Below are 10,557 nucleotides of genomic sequence, written 5' to 3' on the forward strand. Positions count from 1 at the left end.
CTCCCCCCCACCCCCAATTCCAGCCAGATCCTGCTTCTCAAAGGGCACTGACCTTGAATTAGTGTGAAGGGAAACCTTGCCAGGATCTCCCCTCCCTCCAGTCCAGTCAAAACATAGCTCTTCTTTCCTCGCCACTCCAAATACTGGATCCCGATTCCACCCACTCGTCCCGCCTCCATCTCTCCTAATTGTTAACTTGCCTTGCATTTCTTGGACCGGGATGCTCCTGAAGAGACAAAGAGTTGTATTCCCCTCCCAGAAGTAAACGCTTCTATGTTCTCATTTGATGCTGAACAAATATTCAATGGAAGAAGTTTGGTAACATTACATAGGAGTCCATTTCCTTGGCTCATGCCATGAAGGACAGTCAGATTCCCTGGTCCTTAAAATTGGGAACGTACACTCCATATTGCCATCTAAATATTCTTAAACGAAGTCTCTCTCTCTGACCCACCTGCCCCTGTCCTTCACTCTCTGCCTTCTTCGGGCACCCTACCCTTCCATCTCATTATAGAGGCCACTCGAGTACTGAGGGGAGATGGCTGAGGTGGGTGAATGACCATGGACACCTCTGTCTTTTGTAGAGAGTGGAGTTGACAGGGCTTCGGCTTCCTCCTCCTCCCTCTCCCCACGAGAGTCACTGGTTTTGAATGTTTGGATGTGATATCTTCCGAGGAGAGAGACTGTAGCCGACTCTTGCACATGACAGTCCTCCAAGGTGCTTTAAGTTCTCTATAAAAGCTATCATTTGCCGTTATCAGGACCTCCTGCCAAGTTGTTGAAGATGACAGAGTTTTATTAGCTCTGTTTTTGCAATCGTCTGTCTTACTCTGGAGACAAATGGGGGAAACTGTGCCTTCACCCTGGCTTTGTCTTACAGGCTCGGAGCTGTGTAACACAAATGAATGGTTTGGAGCTATTTCCAACCCGTAGTGATGGGTGTCAGTTTCTTGGACACTACCAGGAAATCTGTAACTCTGAGCAGTATTGAATTAATTTGAAGGCAAGCTGTTCTGGAAAGAGAGCTGGACTCTGAGTCACAGTTGGAAGTCAGCAGTTCTACTTCTGACCCTTCCTGGAACTCATGTGTGGCCATGGATAGGTCTTTTCGTATTCTTGGTCCCCAGCTTACTCATCTATAAAAGAAGAGGCCTGGATGAGCACGCTATGTCCCTTCTAGCTCTGTCATTTTATTATTCTAATAAATGCATGACAAAAAAAGTCATGAAACATCCAATTATGGCAATCCTGAAAAATGTGATTCTGTTTTATATGGTGTTAAAGATTCCCACTTGACTTGTGTCTCTTAACTACTTAGTATGTGTACCCCTGAAATTCTACTACCTTCCCATAAACTATTTTTTTTTAAATTGATTTTGGACCAGTATAAAAGCCTGTGTCTTATTATCCAAAGCTCAGGTTCTAAATTATAAGAGGGCCTCTTTTCAAATGGTATGCTTTCCTTGAACATTTGTTAAGTGGTAGTTTTATGATGTTTTAACGTTCATTGCATTCATTATCTAAACACTGTCCTAAATCCAGCGAGTGTGAGGTGTGTAGGTAGACTGGAATTCACCCTGGGTTTGCTTTCATCTGCTGGTTCTAGTGGAAGGCTTCTCCCATCTCTCCCTTCCTTCTCAACATGGTTAATTCAAAGAGACTTGGAGAAGCTCTACTCTGCTAGTGACCTGAAATCTCCATGACTCCAAGGAAAGAAAAGAATGTTGCTGTGTCATTATCCAGAAGTTTAACAATTGTAAAATGTGGTGATATTTCACACAAAGAGGAATATATTGTCATTACTCTGTTTTGTGAATGATTAAAATATTCACCCTATTGCCCTCTTACTTTGGAAATACATAGCCCACCTCCCCCCCCCAACTTGATTCTTAATCATCTTTGAATCCTATCTTACATTCATCTGTTGGATTTGAGAATGCTCCGAGAAGGAAGAGTAGGAGAAAAGAGTGTCAGAGCACTCAATGACACCCCACGGTCTAGCTGCATCAGGGCAAAAGGTAGACCCGTCCAAGCTGCTAAATGCTAAGCTTCACCTATTTAAGCTTATTTGATGGCATTTTTAGCCAAGTTCTCCCGTTGAACAAGGCTCGCTCTCTCACCTTCCCAATCTGTTCCACCACCACCACCCCTCCTAAGCATACACGAACACTTGTACTTGAACTACATTTACCAAAACATATACTTAAGAATTTCATTTACTGATTGTTTTGCTGCACTCCAAATGGCCTAGCATTCTGTAGCTGACAGAGTGTAAATCATGCTTTACGTGGGTTACGGTAGGATGTGATGTTTAGAGAAAGGAAAATATGCTTCCTTGTAGAAGCACCAGACACTGAACCATCTGGATCGTAGAGGAAAAAAAAAAAAAATTCAGTCAATTCATTCTGATGTTTTGTCTACGTAGTACCAAACATCTGGAAGCTGGGTGACAGACTGGACTTTTCACTTCACATCCAGATGTTTTTGCATCATGCTGAAACAACATAAAGAAGTCAGCTGTATTTTAAAGAGTTGAAATAGTAAAAGCATAAAAGTTGTACCAGTTTCATTTGTTTTGAGGTAGAAGAGATAAATGAAACAGAAGCAAATTCATCAATGTTTTTACTCAACATGCTAGTTTTTTTTTAAAAAAAAGCCATACTTTTTGCAACTAAAAAAATTACAAGCATCATAAAGAAGTATCCCCAGAAATACTGAGTGTCTGTCACTGAAAATACAATTTGGAATGTTGTTTAATAATTGAAATGCTCACATTTTGCAAATTCAGGTTAACACTTGGACAGTTATAAGCAATCATTTGAAAAATAGCTGCTTAACAATGACTTCTTCGTAAGTACATTTATTCCTTAAACACAAATGTGAATGCAGATCAACAGGTTATCAACATTCTAATGGGATTTGCAAGGAGACTTTTAGGACCTTTTAAAGATGCATTTTTGAAGAAATGGTCTTATTGGTGCAAAACAAAAACCTAAGATTCAATTCACTGGAATCACTTTGGATGCATGTCACAAGACCTTAGGCAGAAAGGATTGTTTTAACTTTCTGCAACACGACCACTTGAAAAAAACATTTTGTTTTGAGAATTGTATTTCTCATTTGCTCCCATGTTAAGTGTTGTGAGATCTAACCCTTGTTAGGAAACATGTCCAGAATGTATTTCCGTATATTAGAAGACACACCACTTAACTCAACCTGGCCTCTCAACTGCCAACAGGTTTTGTGGGTATTTTTTAATGCCATGAAAATTCCAATATATTTTTCATTATTTCCACAAAGGCATATAGAGTGTGTACATTACACATACCGGTATTATTGAACTGAACTGGCCTAGTGCCGCGTTTTTGCTGACTCAGCACATGGTTTCTCTTTCCCAGATTACTAAAACAACTTTTCTCTGGGGTAAAAGCTTTGCAGAAAAGCAAAGGGTAATAGAAAAACAGAGGGGCCTTATTTTCACCCTTAATTATATCAAATCCAAAAGCAAATGCAAAATCAGACTGGATTTGGGGGGACCTGATCAGAGAATCCAAAGTCTCCCCTGTCATTTGCTCCCAACCACCCTCAAGAGATTCACAGTAAGCTGGAACCCAACTTGTTTTTCAACGATGAATTTGCACCCGGCTTCTATCGCTTGGGGTGGCGTCTCCCATGAAAGTTACCGGTGTCTTTTTTACGCTTTATGTGCAGTATTTTAAGCGAGGCATGTCAATTTCAATTTTTTTTTTCTGGATTTGCACCAGAAACTCTTTCTTAAGAGTTTCATACGGAGAAAGCTGCATATACACTTTAGGACCTGGGGTGACAGCACTTGTTCACTTCTGCGTGATTCGGCACGGGAGCCGGCAGAGATTCTGCGATGTCTGTGCACACCTGACCACAACGTATTAAGTGACAACGGTCAGTTCCCATGCACATGGAATGTTCTCGAAGTTCGGGTCTCTGATCCTAGACGCACTCAGCCATCTGGTGAGTGTGAATCGCTGGGCTCTAGGCTAGCTGGAGCGATGGGGGCAGGTAGAATATTGTGAATCTCCGGCCTCCTCTATGCCCCCACTATTTCCATAACGGCTCACTAATCAATGCGAATGTCGTAGGAGGCCAGGCCCGCAACTGGCATTCCAGAGAGCGAGGACCACCAGCCGAGCTTTAAATAAATGCAGATGTGACAGGCAGGAGAGAGATCCAGGGAGGGCGGCCTCTGCTCCCGCCTGCACCTCCCTCCGTTTGCAGGCCGGTGCGCCCGCGGGCAGTAACTTCGCCGAGGATGGTGAGCGCACCAAGTGACAGCAGAGGGCAGGAAGGCCCAGAGTTTCAGGGCAGCGCGGCAAAGATGTGAACTCCGTTGCTCACAACCTTGTTGGCCTCTCTGCCGCTTCTGTAAAGAAGTTGAGCTACCATCCTCCCTTTCTGCCCGCTCAGGCCTCCACCGGCCCGACCGTCGGGCTGTTCCTGGGAAATCGCGATCCCGGTTGGTCCGGATGGCAGGAGAAACTTCGCTCTCCCGCCGCTGGTCTGATCCCACTGCTAATAACCGATTCAACCCACTGCAGGCGGACACACACCTTCTCGGTCCCCGCTAGGTACTGGGGTCTAGGCGCGAGAACCCAGCGCTGGGCGCGCAGACAGGAGAACATCGTGGAGACATCCTGGCCCGCGGGCCGCGGTGTGCGCTGCTGTGCATGCGGGCAGAGGCAGCGGAGAGGTCAAGCCCCAGGCAGGCCCCGCGCCGCTGGGAGGTGGAAAGCCGTACCCCGGATAAGGAACTGCCCGCGGACCCCGACACCCTCAGCCTCCTTTGCTAGATGACCTGGGGGAAAGCAGGGGGGTTGGAAGGAAACACAGTCTAGCGCACTTTCAGTGTTAGGTCTGCCCGAGCCCAATTTCGATTGGATTCACAACCTTCCTCCCTCTCCTAGCTCGGGGCGCTCCCTTCGCCCCATCCGGAGCGGGGACTTCCAGCCCTCGCGGCCACCCTCTCCTATTCTCGCCCTCCAACACCGGCTCTTTGGGTGCCAGCAACCCCCCTTGCGCCCATCCCCGGGGTTCTCCGCGGGTGCCACTCCAGCGTCCACGAGGGTGGCAGAGGTCGTAGCTGCAGACCACTTGGTGGCGGCCCATGTCCGCCACCTCACTAGACGCCAGGCCGGGCCCCCACGCCATCCCCGCCCCAGGGAGCCTGGCCGGGGCGTTCCCTTCTCTCCAGGCACCAACCACGCCAGCCCGCAGCTCCAGCTGCGGGAGCGGCTCCCCTTGGAAACGTGAAGGCCGGAGAGGCCTCCGCCACCGAGCGCCCTGACCGTCCCGGGCCCGCCGGTCGCCTTCCAGAGCATCGGGGGACACCAGTTTCGAAGCCTACCCTCCATCCCGCGGCGCCTCTGGACAACCCTTCGGTCGCGGAGGAGGCCTCGGGAGCTTGGCAGGGCACCGCGCAGGCCCGCCCTCCCGAGCCGCAGGGCTGGGAGCGTTACTCCGAGTCTCCGGCCAACCCCCGGCATTCCTCTCTCCCTCCCGGCCGGGCGCGGCTTGTAAGGACTCCAGGCCGGAGCCGCCGACAGTGGAGGACGCCCGAGCTCTCCGCTCCGGCTGCCGCGGGGCCGAGAGCCACGTGCGGCGAACAGGCGCCGAGTAGCCCCCGGCGCCGGAAGGAGCCGCCGCGCCACCACCGCCAGCCAGCCAGCCGCACCCGCAGCAGCCACTCGCACCTGCACCCACCTCTGCCACTTGCCTTTTCATCTCCACGCGGAAATGCCACCGGCTTTAAACGAAAAATTCAGAGACTTGCTCGAAAGAGATGAGGAGGATAGGAGTGGACGAGCGCCGAGGCGCGGAGGCGCGGGAGCGCGAACTGGCCCTGAGCAACCTGGGTTGGCGCAGAGACTCTCGTACCGAGCCCGAGGGGAGGCAGCAATGGGTGTGCGGAAAGGGGAGCGATTCTTAAACGTTGAGATGATAAACAGCTTCAAATTATATCGAAAAACTATCCAAACCCTTAATTCCTTTCTGCAGATCTGACCAGGACCTGGAAATTCCGGTTGTAAGCAAGAACAGACATTCAAATTTACTGATGTAAGTCCTGTTGAAAGGGACCAACGCAGAGTCACATGGCAATAAATGCAGGGGTGATGAGACCAGTGCACTAGACTATTCATTCGGGAGAGGTTCTCATAAAATTTCCAGTTATCTTTTAAAATGCAAAATTTAGCTGAACAAGTTTGCCTACAATAAAATCCCAGATAATATGGTTACTTCCCTAATGTAAGAATTCTTGGTGATGTCTCTCCTAAAACAGTATTCACAAGGTCAGTGATTTTGTAACAAACAGCTGGACAGAACCAAGCTAAAGAACTGCTAAGTCCCCTGGTGTAAATACTTAATTCCATCATCCAAAAATAGTTGTTGCATAGTAAATCTAAATCACACAGGGCCAAACATAGCTGCCCTTTTCTGAATAATATCTCAGCTTTCCTGGGACCCCAAAGAAGACAAACTGCAATGTCAGTGTTTTGTTCATTAGGGGGAATAAATTATCCTTTCCAGCCTTCTGAAGTGCTCAGGAATGAGATGTGCTAAGCATATATATGAGGTTATTTTGGAAGACGGTGCAGGTGTGGGCTGATTTAAATTACTTGGTTTTGTGTTTTTCTAAAGGGTCAAAGGTAGGGTCTGGTTTTGGGGAAGGCAGGGAGAATAAGATTTCCTGAGTGAAAATGCCTATGTGCCTAGTCTCAGATGGAGGAGATAATACAAACCTGACAAGGCATTAGCTGCTGCAGCCTGGGAAATGATGTACTTATCAGCATGCATGTCATCAATCAAAAATTATTTAATATTTGCATTCAACTAATCAGATGACACCACCATTTTGAGAATTTCCACAAGTAAGCAATTAGTGAAATAATCAGTAAATCCTTCTACAATTTCTCACTCATTTAATGGTAAATTATCCTTATTTAACTCGTAGGAATAGTAATAGTTAGGGAATTCAGAGTATGATTAAAGATGAAATGCAAGAATTTCAGTTACTTTTTAAAACTAGTAGAAAAATACTAACAATTACTCCAGGATTTTTAGAAATCATTTTGGAACAAAGAATTAAATTTAAGAGACAAAATCAGAACAAGTCTAACATTTGAAAATATTGGTGAGTTGAATATATGGTTTTTTTAAAAAATGATTTTATACATAAAAACTGTGACTGTTTAAAGTCTTTGCAAGAACACATAAAATGGATTGTACTCAGATAGACATTTTGTCTTATGTAACTAGAACTCCTTATTTACCAACATAAGAAACTAACAGCTATGTTGGTTTTATTCCCCAAATATCAGTGATTAAATTCCCTGTCCTCATGAAGTTGAATCACAGGACATAAAAACTACTGAGAAAACTATGTACAATTATATAAATCAGTTGTATTTTTTAAGTTGTTAGTAATAAGACATAAATTTTCTGAATTGAAAGAGAGAGTCTATCTTCCATAATTTTTTACTCATTTTTTAATATTTAGCATGATATAAATTGTAACATATAAACATCCTTGGGATCTGTTTTATTATAAGGAAATAATTTTTTTTTTTTTGCTATCAGAGATACTATGAGGGCAAAATTTTTAAATATTTTTGAGAGTTGTTAAATGTGATTATTAAGCAAATAACTTCCAACCATTTCTCAGACCATCAATAACATTTTACTTCTGAGAAATGCATTTAAAAATACAAAATTAGTGACATTAATATTGAGCTTTCAAACCAAGAATCTATACATAGAACAGGAAATACAGAGAAGGACATTAAAAATTATGCTTGACCAAAAAGAATCTATTTTGCCAATAATTCTTAAGGATTGCTCTTTAGGATGATGAAGCTTCTCAAGGGTGCCTTTCACCAACCCCACACAGTTTCAGCTGTGTCTATGTGTTGCGTGTGTGTGTGTGTGTGTGTGTGTGTGTGTGTGTGTTTTCTCTTCTAATTTCCATTTAGCCTTTGCAAGACAAAGAAATAAAGGGAAGATGGAAATCTCGAGCTACTCTGACACACAGAAGGACTTATAGTTTATTAATCAAAGAATTTAGCTTATCCCCCTCACTATTCATCTGAAATTAATTAAGTGTGTAGAATTACAAGGTGGGTGTATCCGAGACAGCAGGCCCTGCTCGGACTAATCAAAAGGGCACATGTTGAATGAGCACAATTTAGTTAAGGTTAATCCAGTGAAGATGATACCTCCCTGGTCTTAATTACTCTAGGTGATAGATTGTGGAATGGGAAAATAGGAAGGAAGGGAAATTCTGCCCTACTGAATACCAGGATTTTCTAATTTAATTTAGTTCTGTTTTCACAAATGCAAACAGTTTCCATTCACAGAGCAGGACCACACTCTTTGGGTTCTTGTTCAGGGTGGTTAAAAGAAAGAAAATAATAATTGCATATGCATTTTTAGGAAACATAAATGGGAACCAAATATGATTTTAAAGGTGTTTGTGATCATCGTCTTTCACTGCACACTTGTCGGCTTGAAAGTTTTATCACAGTTCAGTGCATTCTTTGTGATTTCTGTTGATGGTTGGTTACTTTTTTGAATTCTCCTCTGAGTGAGGAGACCAGTCCCCTTCTGAAATAAATAGAGATATTGCTGCACCTACAAGATGAAATGAATACATCTGTATTATTCAAAACAATATAATTTAAATTGTATGCAGCCAACTTCCGTGGATGAATTGCACAGACTTAATATTGAGCGAAAGAATCCAGATGCAAGAATACTTGCTTTATGATTCGATTTATATTGAGCTCCAACAGACAACTCTATAGTGTTACCAGACAGGATAGTGGTTATCCTCAAAGGAGCAGTGGATGGTGAGTTTCTGGGCACTGGTAATATTCTGTTTCTTAGGCTGGGCACTAGTTAGAGAGCTATGTCCACTTATAAAGACTTCATGAGCTTACCAATTTTTTAAAATTTATGCTTTATGCTTTTTCTGCGTGTGTGCTTTTATTTCAATAAAATATTTACAAAAGGAAAATGAGCAAGGAAAAAATATGAGGTGAAAGATCGAATTGGGACGATACATTTTTAAAAGGCAGCTGAAGGCTGAGGATATCATTCTGAAAGAGAAAAAACTCAGGATTGTCTAGCAAAATAGCCTTAGTGAGGTTTGAATGTATCCACTTTGCCATTTTAGTATTGCACACCCACAAGTGTTTGGAGTATGCCTCAATTTCCATTCTTCACCAAATATCTGGATCTTTCTTGTTTCTTTTGTATGTATTAAAGCTGAAGTATGATTAGGACACTTAGGAATATTATTCTTTGTCCCTGATTATGGTACAGCGTGCCCCCCCATGTTTTCTTCATGCACATGCATTAAAAATCATCAGATGATTTCCTCGTTTTCAGTTTTGTGATATATTTTCTGCTCAAGAGGGGGTATCTGTTTCTGATTTATTAGCATTTGATCCCCTAGTTTCCTGCCATTGATCAAGCCTAATACTTAACTCAGCTGATGAGTTTTATATGAAATCTGATATTTTAGGAAGACGGAAGGTTGAACCCATTTTTAATTTTTTTTCCTTTTTCTTTTTCTTTCTTTTTTCCCCTTCGTTTCTTTCAGAGTTTGATGTGCACACGAGACCCCTAGTAAAGCTTGAAACTATACTTATTTTTCACTACATCTCCCTGGTAGAAAACTTTTTGGAAGTAAACATGTATTTATCAATAAAACAGATGTTTGTCAAGTGTCATCCACATCCTGTCCTTGTATATACATTTACACTCTCTGGCCAAAACATGCCTTCACCCCACTACTGGCCTGCTGTCTGCTCTGCAATCTCCAGTGACGTCTCGGTCCATAAGGTCAACCCCCTGGAAACATCTGTATTTGATCAGTTTGCACAAAACGGGGGCCTTGCTAATGCTGGACTTCCCTGAAGTCAGCTGCGACAATAGTTGATTCACCATTACTGCCCGCCCGAGTCTCCCTTAAGAAAACTCTTTTTTCCCCTCTGAGTCTATGCAATGCCCAGATTAACTTCTACTCTTATGAGCCCAGAGGCATTTGGTGTTCTACAGCTTCCCAGCTGCTACCACACTGGCAGAAGACTTTCCCATCAACGGGGAAAATGTCATTCTAATAATTGCTAAAGCTAGGACCATTTGTTGTCCTGTATCCACTAAAAAATAGCAAATGGAATCTGATGAGAAAGTCATGTCAGTGTTTCAGCCACTGTAGACCCTGATGGGTCAGTTCTGTGCTCCCAGGGCCACCTCATCGGAGGAGAGTCATTATCCCATGTGTGTGACTTTTCCTTTCTCCCTCCCCATATTCCTGCTCTCTTTTGGTCACATTTTCTGTATTGTTTTGTCAATGTATTTTTCCAACAGAAAATCTAAAGATCACTTCTAAACCCCTGTTTTCTTTATAACAAATAATAATAATGATAATGATAATTTTTAGGATAGTCTAATGGCCTATTAGAGGCTATTTTCATAGGTGGAATGTATATTTTAATCACCTCAATAGGACAATTGAGATAC

This window comes from Marmota marmota, unplaced genomic scaffold (assembly GCF_001458135.2).
Source record: "Marmota marmota marmota unplaced genomic scaffold, marMar, whole genome shotgun sequence".
NCBI classification, from domain to species: Eukaryota; Metazoa; Chordata; class Mammalia; order Rodentia; family Sciuridae; genus Marmota; species Marmota marmota.